Genomic DNA, 12369 nt, shown 5'->3' with positions numbered 1-12369 from the left:
CCGTTCTTCTAATTTTTCCTAATCAGTCTCTCTTTCCCAATCCCTTTAATTTCCAATCTCTTCCTGCAGTTTATTTATTAAGCCCTCTGCATAGATATCTATCCTCTTTGCTTTCATCACAAATATTTATTCTTTTTATAAGCTATGTTCCAATCAACTGTTCCAATCAACCATGCCAGCCAACAGTACAGTTCTAACTATAATGGAACTGCTGTAGGTATCTGGCTAAATATTCTCTAGGTAAGTCTTTACTGCTTTCCTCTGAGACATACCTGTCTGAGAGAGGTTAGCTCAACTGATTAGTGTCATTTCAGGCTCTTCCCAAAGCCAACTTTTCAATCCCCAGATTGAAAACTTTTTTCTGGTTAACAAATCAGAACAGATGCATCTTTTTTTATGATTGCCATTTGCTGGGAGAAGAGCTTAAATTTCTTTTTTGCATTATATCCTGTTGCTCAGCTCAAATATTCATTGATTCACAGTTATCTTGAGCATCGAACACATTTCTAAGAATAGAAAAATGAATGGCACTGTTCTTGCCTTTAATTACCAATCTGATGGCATGAAGAAATGTTTTTTTTCCTATATCTTATTGTGACCTCTGTGGTTTCTATGATTCACTTTTCCTTCCTGTAATTTAGAATGTTAATGACAGAATAGCGGATCATTAAAATACACTGACAGCCGAAAGTTGCTCCAGTTTTCCATTCTAGGTGGCTGAGGCTTTGGGGCCTGCATCGCAGTTTGACTTCTTCCTATATCCCATCTTGTCCTCTCCTCTCCCCAGCTTCCTAATAATATTTCTTATCCCCATGTCTGTCTCAGCATTTGCTTCTAGAAAACCCAACCAGCAACACTTTTCTTCAAATCTTTGAAGCCCAGGAATCAAGCATATCCGCAGAGAGCATTGTTCTCTCTTCATCCTCAGGTTCATATATTCTTGAAAGTCAAGTGCTTTCTGGACTTCACTGTGCTTATCCTTATCCTAGAGCTCTCTGAAGATCAATTCTCACCTGGTAGAGAGAAGGGACAGGTTTGCATCAACTATCTCCATGAACCCCCAGTTGTACTGCCCCTACTAGAGTGGTGATTCCAGCTGCCTCTCAACTTAGGAAAGCTGAACGCATGCATCAAAATTACAATTGGAGGGAAGACAGGATGCATTCAGGCTGCCATATTCTGAGGATCCCCTCTTAACTTTTTGGATTATTTAAAATTATTTTTCTCATTTTTTGAATGGAGCTTCTAGTCCATTTGAACTTATTTTTGAAGTACAAATGTAGGCAGAAATATATGTCATACTATTCAGTTCTATCAATTTCACAAACTGAATGCCTTCAAGCATTTGGCATCCAGATCAAGGAAAGAACATTGACATCCCCAGATCTCCATTTGTATAATGCATTCTTCCCATTACCGTCCTCCAATCCCAACATAACCAATATACAGATATCTAAAAAGGTAATTAGTTTTTCCTTCTTTGGACATTTATATAAATGGAATATAAAGTATGTAATCTTTTGTGTCTGTTTTTTTTTTTTACATATTGCTTGTGACATCCATCAATAATATTGTTGAGTGTAGTAGTAGTTTTTCCTTCTCACTGCTATAGCATTCCATTTTGTGAATATACCTCATTTATTTTTTTCATTTTACGGCTGGTGCTTTTCAGTGTTTGTCTATTATGAATAGTGTTGGTAGGAGTGTTTTGTACACATCTTTTGATGCATTAGTTACACTCCTGCAAGCAGAGAATGAGAGATCTGTTTGTGCCTCATCATCCTCAACAGTAGGTATTGTCAGAACATTGTCATTTTAGCTATTCTAGTGAAGTGTGTAGTTGTATCACATTATGGGTTTAATCTGCATTTCCCTAATGATTAATCAAGTTGAGCCATCATCTTTTGAGAAATACCTCTTTAAGATTTTGCTCCTTTTTTAAAATTAGGTTGTCTGCCTTTTCCTTATTTCCTGCAGAAATTCTTTATATAGTGTGAACATGAGTCCTTTGTAGATATGCGAATGATAAATATCTTCTTCTACTCTGAGTGATAACTTTCTACTCAGACCTGAAAGTGTCATTTGATAAACAGAAGTTCTTAATATCATTGAATTTTTAAAATTTCATTTCAAGTTAATGGTTTTTTGTGTCCTATTTAAGAATGCTTCTTGCTGCAAAATCATGAAGACGTTCTCCTATGTTTTTTACCAAAGACTTCATGCTTTCTTTTTTTCATATTAATTTAAGATAAAACATAGTAAATTTCTCCTTTTTTACTGCAGAGTTCTGTGAAATTTGACAAATGCATGCAATTTTGTAAACACCACCTTAATCAATGTACACAGCAGTTTCATCATGCAAAAAATTTCATTGAGCCCTCTGTAATTCATTTCCTCCTCTGCCAAATCCTCCGTTATCCATCCTTGCAATTTTGGCTTTTCCAGAATGTCTTATCATTGGATTGATACAGTACAAAGCCTTTGGAGTCTGACTTCTTTTATTTGGTCTGATATATTCGTGATCCATCCATGTTGTAGCATGTCAAGCAGTTGTTCCTTTTTATTGTTGAGGAGTATTTCATCACATGGTTATACTGCAATTTGTTTATTCATTATTCAGTTGAAGGATGTTTGGATTGCTTCCAGTTTGTGGTAGCTTCAAGTAAAACCACTATAAAAAATCATGTACAGTGTTTTGTGTGTACAAGGATTTCCATTTCACTTGGGTAAATACCTTGGAATGGGATCTCTAGCTTGTGTGCTATGTTTCTGCTTAACTTCACAAGAAATTGACAGATTGTTTTGCAAATTGTGGTACCATTTTGAATTCTAACAATGTTTGAGATTTCCAGTTGCTGTGCACCCTAGTCAGCATGTGTTTTTTGGCAAATCTTTTTATTTTAACTATTCTAACAAAGAGGTATGGATATCTCATTGTGCTGTCAATATGCATTTCTCTGAATAATGATGTTGAATATGATGTCACATACTAAATTTCCATCTGTATATCTTCTTTGGGAAGTGTCTGTTCATATCTTTTTGTCCATATTTTATTGTGTTGTTTGTTTTCTTTTTATTAAATTTTGACTTATGTATCCTGAATACCAATTCATTATCAGATACAGGATATGCAATTATTTTCTCCCCATCTGTGGCTTATCTTTTCATTCTCTTAACAGTGTATTTTAGCTTTTTAATTTTGATAAGTTCCAATTTATCAATTAGTTCTATTACTGATTATGCCTTGTTGTCCTCTCTAAGAACTCTTCGTCTAACCCAACACAACGACTTCCCGTATATCACACTATTATTAACGTCTTGCATTAATGTGGTTCATTTGTTGCAATTGATGAAAGAACATATTTATAATTTTATTTTAACTATAACTTATGATTCATGTTAGTCCATGGTTTATCTGTGTTATGCGATCCTATGGATTTTTAAAAATGTATATTCTACTAAATATACAATCCCAAAATTCTCCTTTTAACCACCTTCAAATATATATTTCAGTGCTGTTAATAATGTTATGCTATCGTCACCACCATCCATTATCAAACCATTCCCACCATCCCAAACAGAAACTCTGTACAATTTAAGCATTAATTTATCCCCATCCTACCCCTGGCCCCTGACAAACTGTATTTTATTTTCTTACTCAATGGCTTATTCTAATTATTTCATATAAGTAAGAGTATATAATATTTGTCCTTTTGTGTCTGGCTTATTTCACTCAACATGATTTCTTCAAGTTTCTTCCATGTTGTTGCATGTATTCATAATTAATTCCTTTTTATGGCTGAATCCTTTGTGCGTATATAACACATTTTGTTTATCCATTCATCTGTTGATGGACACTTAGGTTCCTTCCCTCTCAGGGCAATTGTGAATAATGCCTCTATGAACATTGGTATGAAAATATCTGTTCAAATCCCTGCTGTCAATTTTGGGGGTCTATACCTAGAAGTCAGATTCCTGGTTTATATGGTAACTCTATATTTAATGTGTCAAGAAACCATCAACCTGTCTTCCACCAAGAAGGAATTAGTATTCCTGTTTCTCCACATCCTCTCCAATGTTTGTGTTTTATTTCCTAGGCTGCCCAACAAATACCATGAAATGTGTTGGCTTAAACAATGGGAATTTACTCACTCACAGTTTGAGACTGGAAAAAAGTAGGTCTAGGTCAAGACATCATCAAAGCAATGCTTTCTTGCTGAAGACTAGTGTTCTGAGGCTGGCTGACAGCAATCCTTGGTCCTTAGTTTGTCACATGGCAAGGCACATGGAGGCATCTCCTGATCTCTTCTCTCTCTACCAGGTTTTGTCAGTGTCCAGCCTCTTGTGTCCTTTAGCATTCATTATCTGTATCTGAATTTTATTCCACTTATAAGCACTCTAGTAATTGAATCCTTGATTGAGGTGCATCACAGCCTAACTGAAGGACCCTCAGCAAAATATACTATATACAATGGATTCATACCTACAGGAATGCATCCAGTTTAAGAACATGTTTTTCTGGGGTACATGCAGCTTCGAACCACTTCAACTTGTATTTTCAGTTTTTTTTTTTAAGTAGTCTTTCTAGTGGGTATGAAATCTATCACAGTTTGATTTTGATTTACATATCCGTAATGGTTAATGCTGTTAAGTATCTTTTCATATACTTTTTGGCCATTTGTGTATCTTTTTTTAGAAATGTCTGTTCAAGCCTTTTGCCCATTTTTTAATTGTGTTGTGTTTTTGTTGTCGAGTTGTAGGAGCTTTTTATATATTCTGGATATTAAACATGAATCATGTATATGGTTTCCAAATATTTTCTAACATTTTGTAAGTGATTTTTCACCTTCTTGATAATATCCTTTGATGCACAAAAGTTTTTAATTTTGATGAAACTTATTTTTATCTATTTTTTCTTTTGTTCCTAGTGTTTTTGGTCTAAAATCTAAAAATCCATTGCTACTATAAGGTCCTCAATATATCACATAGGCTTTTTATTTCTAGAAAGAGAGGGTAAGGGCAAGAATGAGGAGTTGACAACAAACGTCTCAGGTTTGTGAAGGTGAGATAAGCAGTTTCTTCCCTTTTCTTTTAATAATGTTTCTATTATTTTTGACTGTTGTGGGAAGTAAACCAAACTGAGAAGAAGAAATGGCTTGGGGAACATGTGGTTCCTCTGCCAAAGGATTTCACTTATATGAACACTTGCTAAGATTTACTATTCAGATGTGGATTTCAGCTCAAATAATGTTGGTTGCTATCATGAGGAGAATTAAATTGCCTGAAATTCTGTCATCTGGTCTGTCCTTTGTCTAATCTATGCTGGGATAGGGTATTGGCGTCATGGCCAACAGGAGTAAAAAATTTGTATTTTATGATCATATTTATGTGTCTGATTAATACTTTACCCTCTCCTTACTCCCCACCCCTAACTCATAAATGAAAGTTCTCTTCTCTCTGTACTTCAGAAAATTGGGAAGCCACCAATCTATTTGTCTCAGGTTTCTTGAAGAAATTAGTGTGACATTTCCTCTCCTCTTCCAATTGATATGAATATTCTATATCTTTTAAGGAATATGATGCCGCAACTGATCAAGGGTAAGATATTAACTTGGATGAGAACATGTCCCTGTAATCCGTGGATGATGGAAATAAGTTGTAAGTTTTAAAAGACTCCCAAGGTTGAAAGAGTCAAAACCCACACAATATGAATAAGATGAGAGGCTATTCATATATATATATACATAATATTTATATAAGTATATCCTCTAGAAATTTGGATTGCACATAAAGCAGAGCCCACCAAACTATCTTTCAGTTATAGATATGAGAAATTAATGTAAGAGAGCCCCCCAAAATCCATAGACCTTATCTATTGAGTGGACAATAGCAAACACCATCATACTTGTAAAGATATACCGGATAAGAAAGGGGAGCAGCAAGAGGAGGACTCAGGGGAAAAAAAATTCCTGTGGAGGCAGAGAAGACATAAAAATTATTTAGAAGATGCTTTGGCATCCTTGGAAGGTTTCTGGATGTTGTGGCCTTTATGAGAAACAAACAAACAAATATGAGAAGGGAGCAAGAATCCATAAAATTATAATAGGAATGGGAGTGTGATGAAGTTAGAAAAGCTTATAGAGCATTAAAAATGGAAGAGTATAATTAAAATCTGGATTGGGGGAAATGCAGATACCTGAAAACAAATTTATGAAAAGGAGATAAATTTGAGTACCTCTGTCAGACTTTTTAGAAGAAGGACAAAAAATTACCAAGAAGGGACAGAGATTAAAAAGACAACCTAAGAGTATATATGTTCCCTAAGTAGAAATCATGATAAATGAGAGAGAAGAGATAATAAAATATTTAACTGTTACTTCAAAACTTTCTAAGCAGAGAAAGATAAAATGAATATATAGATTAAAAGGGGTCAATTTATTTGGGGCAATAAATACTGAAAAGCTATGTGTACTGACAGGTTATTTCTAAAAATATTTTAAGTAGGAGGATAAAAAAATTCCAATTAACATATATTTTTAAAAATAGACCACTTATACTGTAAAGGAACAATATAGCATTGGCCTCAGATTTATTTCCTGCAATGCAGATACAGTTGTGGATTGTTGAAAGGAAACATTTGGGATCCAATAGTTTTATTCAACCACTTGTCAGTTATGTGTGAATGCAGCAGAATGTTTTAAATACGTAATGTTTTCAAAAATGTACCATGCACACACTGCTTCCAAAATCATTTCAGAAAGCAGAAACAGAAGTGATTACTTAAAGATATGGGAAAGCAGAAGATGGAGGAAAAGCAAGAAGAGACAGAAGAAAAATGCATGTCAGCAGGACTGGCAGGCAGTTCCTTTTAGAATCAGCACAATGAGCCTGAGAGGAAATGCTGAGTGTATTTTGTAGGAGAATTTGTGGTTGAATTTTCACTTCTTGCCACGCTTTTCTTCCTTCCCCTGTCCTCGTTCCCTGGCTACTGTCTCTAAGGTTAGCAAAGGAAGGAGAAAGTCAGCATGAAGAGGAAGTCACTTTCAAAAGAATGGGGAAATTCTTTCTTAAGAATTTATAAGGAGAGGCTATGACCTCTCCCTGATCAGGGCAAAGAACTAAAAACGTGCAACCTCAGAATGACAGTAATGAAAAGGATGATTTTAGTGTGTTCGGGAAGGCTCATGTGATTCAGATGCCTGCGACTTTGGGTTAAAGAACTATTCATTTTCTGAGTCAGTTTTTGCTGTGGAATAATATTTGGTTGGCCGTTTTTGAATGATCCTGCTCCTCAGAGAGACAGAGGGGTGAAAAGAGGCAGTAGTAAGAGTCACCGGTGGCACAAGGCCAAGTTAAGACCTTCAGGGTGTTCCAAGCTTTGAACACATTATGGATTATGGTCCTCCTTTTATAAGTATTTCAAAATAAAAAAACTTTAAACAGTCAAATACAAGTGAAGAAGGCCAGGGCGATTCTTGATATTTCCCCACTTTTACTCCTGGTTAGTTTTCATTAAAATAAGAAAAAAATTCTTGCCAATTGCATTTGATCATTGTAGTTTGGAGATATATTAAGCACACGCTGTGAGCTACTAGCCTTGACTGTGTTGCAGCTCCTGGGGTCTTGAATATCTTGAATACCTTCTTATTTAACAACCCCTGCTCCTTCATAACTTCCCTCTCTCTAGGTTTCCCTGTTCCTTTCCCAGCGCCACCTCATGTTGCTTGCTTACGTTTCGTTTCTAACTCGATGCACCAACTCCTCTTATGCTCCTCCCCCTTCGCTCTCAACTAAGTCACTCTGTTATTTTATAACATCTTGGATTTATGCTATAAAGCTTGTTTCCCTCTTACTTCACCTACCTGGAACTACAAAAACCTGGCTCTGCAGTGAAGGTAACTTCTTTCCTGACTAATGTCTCTCCAGCCTTACCCTGTCCGATATCTCTGTCTCAATGAGACAGACGGCAGTGTGAATTGGCCTTGGCCTGTATGGATGCTCCTCAGTATAGTTCTTGCCTTATAGGATGCTGCTAGGGCTAAATTAAGACATAATTCTAAAGTGCCTACTACAAGACATATTAGACAAGCATTAATATTTAACTGTGATTGGCCTTGGAGTGAACGGGAGATGAAATTTTGCTGAATATGAAAGTTATATGCCTTAATACTTCCCCAATTTTCTTTTATACCCATTTCACACATTGCAGTTAAATCCAAGCCAATGACGAAATTATAAAAAAGAGTAACGTTGCTTCTGTATAGGAAGTATTCAGAACCAAATTATGTGATATTAATAATGAAAAAATACGTATTCTGAGAATTTAAAAAATTAGCATATCTTACTTCCTTTCTTCCCTCCCCTTCTATTTCATTTTAGTGTTTATAATGAAGATTTTTGAATTATGTTATCATTATTTTTGATTTACTTGTTTTTCTTTACATTTTCCATTTGTCTTTCAAGGATTATTTTTACATTTAAATTAAGGTTTGCAATGAAATAAAGGAATTACTTAGACTTAATCCCCATGTTTACCTGCTCTTACCACTCATCAAGTGCCTTTAATAATTATTTTTCTATGTTATTGTGTTTCTTTTTTAATTTAGTATTTTGTTGACCAAACTTATTTGGTATGAGACCTGTAAGTTTCATAAAATTGTAGTTGAGAAAAAGGTGGAGTTTAAAAGGGTAGGATTCATTGCTGGGGAGACAGAAATGGGTTGGGACAGAAAGAAGAGGTAAGGAAGGAATAAAAATGTGAATGAGAGATAATATGATAATAATGAAGACTGTAGCAGCATTATCAAGTTCATTTCAATCTAATCAAAATAGATTAGCCTTTCATATCAGATGACATCTACTTCTGATCCTTCATAATTCTGAGCTTTCTCATTAAGATATAGATATGGGACTGTATAAGGCTGGAGAGAAAGGAGTCAGGAAGGAAGTTGCCTCCACTACAGAGACAGGTGTTCGTAGGTCCAGGTAGGGGAAATAAGAGGGAAATAAACTTTATAGCATAAATTCAAGATATTATTGGGTAAATCTGGTACCCATTTTGGAGTGGATTTCCAGGCAGTGTTGGAAGATTTCTTTAAATGAGAAATAGGAATGCAGGAATAAATACCTTCTAATTTAGCTGCACATGAGTTAGTTAAAAGTACCTGATAGGGTTCTTTCCAGTGAACTGGAGTCCATCTTTATGGAGGTATCTTTTCTAATAAACAAAGTTGGCAGACTGAAGATTATGGTTCTGAATGTCTTCATCTCCCAGGAGCATGCTGAAAATGGATTGTTCTACCAAGGTTTAATTTTTCTTTAAGGTTTTGATTAATTCCTGACAATAAGACTCATATAGTTTAGAGTTTATTTTCATAGGTCTCCCTGCTATGATTTTAAATGGGGTTAACTTATGTTTTCCAAAAGGAGTAGATTTTAACTTTAATAAGACTATTTAGTTGTATATATTCTTACTGGTCATGGTAGATTGAAGAATTCCATTATTTTAGCTAATTGAGTTTTAAATACACTGTTGGTTATTGAATTTTAATTACACCATTGGTTCTTTCTATTAAACTTTAGGATTGGGACACAATGAAATTAGTTGCCATGAAAATGTTATAAAATAGGACATGTTTTGCATAATTTGTTCTATAAAGTGGGTTCCTTGGTTATTGTGAAGTTATGAGGGAATTTCCCAATTTGGAATTATTATTTTTTTTAATAATACCTTTTTGATGAGCATCACAGTAGCTTGTCGACAGGGAAAGGTTTCAGCTCCCATGGGAACACACATAAATCATTATTAAAACATATTTATGGACTTGGGAAGGGGACATTGAATAAAGCCTAGTCGCCAACTTTTGAAAGGTCCAGTAGGTGAGGGAAAATATTTTTGAGAGCTAGGTAAATGTTTTCCTATATTATGCCAGGGACAAATTAAACAATTGTAGTATATTTTCAGCTATTTTAGGGAATGGTTTTCAGAAATATTGCCTTCTTCAGTTTACCATTATATCAGTGTTTCTGTGAGACATATTATGAGTAATTTCCAAAACTGTTTTCTGGAGACAAGTAGGAGGACTGGCTTACCTTTAGAGCTAAACCATGACTTAATTGCAGGTTTATAAAAAAAAAAAAAATCTGGCAATTTGCCATTTTTATCTCCTAAGGAGGAGAGTTTTGTTGAACCTCAAGAGTAAAGTTTTGATGTTTCTAATAGAGTTACTTGGTTTAAGAGTCCTTATAGAAATAGAAAAAGGATTAGAATTTATTGCTGCACTTTTTTTTGTAGCTTGATGTGCCAAGTGGTTGCTAGTGCTTTCCTCCATATTTGTCAGACAGTGACCAGGAATTTTAATTATAGCCTAAGCCTTTGGTAACAACATCTCATCTAACAACTCCTTAACATAAGAGCTGATTTTTATTTTTCCTCCATTAGAGGTTAAAAAACCTCTTTGTTTACATAATATCCAAAAATCATGAACAACCCCCAAAGCATACCAACTATCAGTGTACATATTTGCTGTTTTCACTTCTATGCTTCCACAAGCATACAGGTTCATGTGAGGGCAAGAAGTTCAGCTTGCTGGGCTGATTTAAGATTAGGTAAATAATTTGTGTTTATTGTCTTATGGTTAGAGGTAATAGCAAATCCAATAGGATCGATTCCTGAGTTATCTTTAAACTGGGAAATATCTGTATACCAAATAGCATCTGTATTATCAATTGGGGTTTTTTGTAAATCTATTTGAGGAAATAGTAATTGGCCAGTTTCAGCGTAAGGTTGTGACAACAGACAAAAAAGACATTGGTGAGAGAAAGTAAGAGAATTTCCTAAGAAATCAATCCTTTGGTAGAGAAGGCTTCAAAAGAATAGAGACATGAACAATCAAGGAGATCACATAATTAATTATTCAACTGATTCTAAAAGTTTTGCTATTTCAGCAATGGGTCTTATGCAGGAAGGTAGTCTCCTGATTCAGTATCCAACTGTTGGCTATAATATCCTAGACATCTATGTTGATTTTTGTGCTTTTGTGTGAAGAAACCTAAGACATTCTTTGTCATTCATTGACAAGGAGAAAAAGAATAATTTGTAGTTAGGGTGTGCCAGAGCCGGTATACTAAGCAAACTATGCTTTATGTCCTTGAAGGAATTTTGACAAATTTTATCCCAAATAAGGGGCTAAATTTGTTTAGCTTTAAAGAAGGTATATAAAGGTTTAGCCATTAAAGAAAATTTAGGAATCCAATTTCTGTAATATCCTTCAAGGCCTAAAAGTTCTCTTAAATGACATTTCTTCTTTGGAGGACCACAAATTAGAATGCTTTGGATTTGTTTAAGGTCTAAGAGGAGGTCCAGGGGACAGGGATAGTTGGGACAGAAAGAATGCAGCCCTAAGCAGTAGATGATGTGGACCATAAATGGATTGGAGTAGTACCTAAAAGAGGGTGGTGTCTAAATTTTATTTCTTTGACTGATAGGAAGGGAATATGTATAGGACGGGAATATGTATAGGACTTATTTCCTTTTTCTTGTCCATTGAATGTGTCTATCATCCCAGTTGCAGTTCTGTAAGAAAGCATCTCTGATAATAGCTTAATTTGAACACTTCCATAGTCTCATAACTGTAAACTTTAACCTAGTAAATGCCATTGTAAAAGTCAACCAATTTCCAATATATTAATTCTGGCAGCTTTTAGCAAACTACAGCAGAAATTGGTACCAAAAGAGAGTAGAGTGTTGCTATGCAAATACCAAAAAGTGTTAAAAGGGCTTTCAAAATGGGTTAGGGGAAGATTTTGGAAGAAGTCTTAGATGCTTGATAAAAAAGGCCTAGATTGCTTTGAAGAGACCGTTGGTAAAAATATGAATGTTAAAGATACTTCTCATGAGGACTTAGATAAAATTGATGACTGTGTCATTGCACACTGAAAGGAAGGTGATTCTTGCTTTAAAGTGGTAGAGAAGTTGACAAAATTGATTCCTGGTGTTAGAAGAAGACAGAATTTGAAAGTGATGAGCTTGGGTATTTTGCTGAGGATATTCTAAACTAAATGGATAGTGTGGCCTGGTTTCTCCTTGCAGTTATAACAAAATATAAGAGAACTGAACTCCTGGGCACAAAGAAACCAGATATTGATGGTTTGGGAAGTTCTGAGCTTCTGAAAAATGCATTCCTGGAGAATAGTGCCCCATGTGAGTACTTAACTGAACATGGAACCAGTCCAATGTTAAGTCAGGATTGGAAATAGAATTATCCAAGAAGGATGTCTAGAAAGTCTTCCTGTCTGACAGCTGGGACCCCTGTTTCCTGCATGTGAAATCAGCAAGTTTTTGCAAGATACGTATGAAAGGAACCACTG

At 35.1% G+C, this 12369-nt stretch overlaps 1 protein-coding gene across 5 annotated transcripts in view; it reads left to right on the top strand.

Moving 5' to 3' along the window:
* The first annotated feature begins 7675 nt into the window (after nucleotides 1-7675).
* LOC101414513 (scavenger receptor cysteine-rich type 1 protein M130) overlaps nucleotides 7676-12369 on the top strand; it is a 118703-nt gene continuing 114009 nt past the window's right edge. The window contains exon 1 of one of the 5 annotated variants that reach the window (XM_058282720.1): nucleotides 7676-7895. The gene's annotated coding sequence lies outside the window, so the exon portion shown is untranslated. Of the gene's footprint in view, nucleotides 9306-12369 lie in introns of all 5 variants that reach the window. The other 4 variants (XR_011646658.1, XM_058282721.1, XM_058282718.1 and 1 more) reach the window with 4 other exon arrangements.

This window comes from Dasypus novemcinctus, chromosome 20, assembly GCF_030445035.2.
Source record: "Dasypus novemcinctus isolate mDasNov1 chromosome 20, mDasNov1.1.hap2, whole genome shotgun sequence".
Lineage (NCBI taxonomy): Eukaryota > Metazoa > Chordata > Mammalia > Cingulata > Dasypodidae > Dasypus > Dasypus novemcinctus.
Note: the sequence above shows the minus strand (reverse complement) of the source record. Positions and strands in the feature narration are given on the sequence as shown.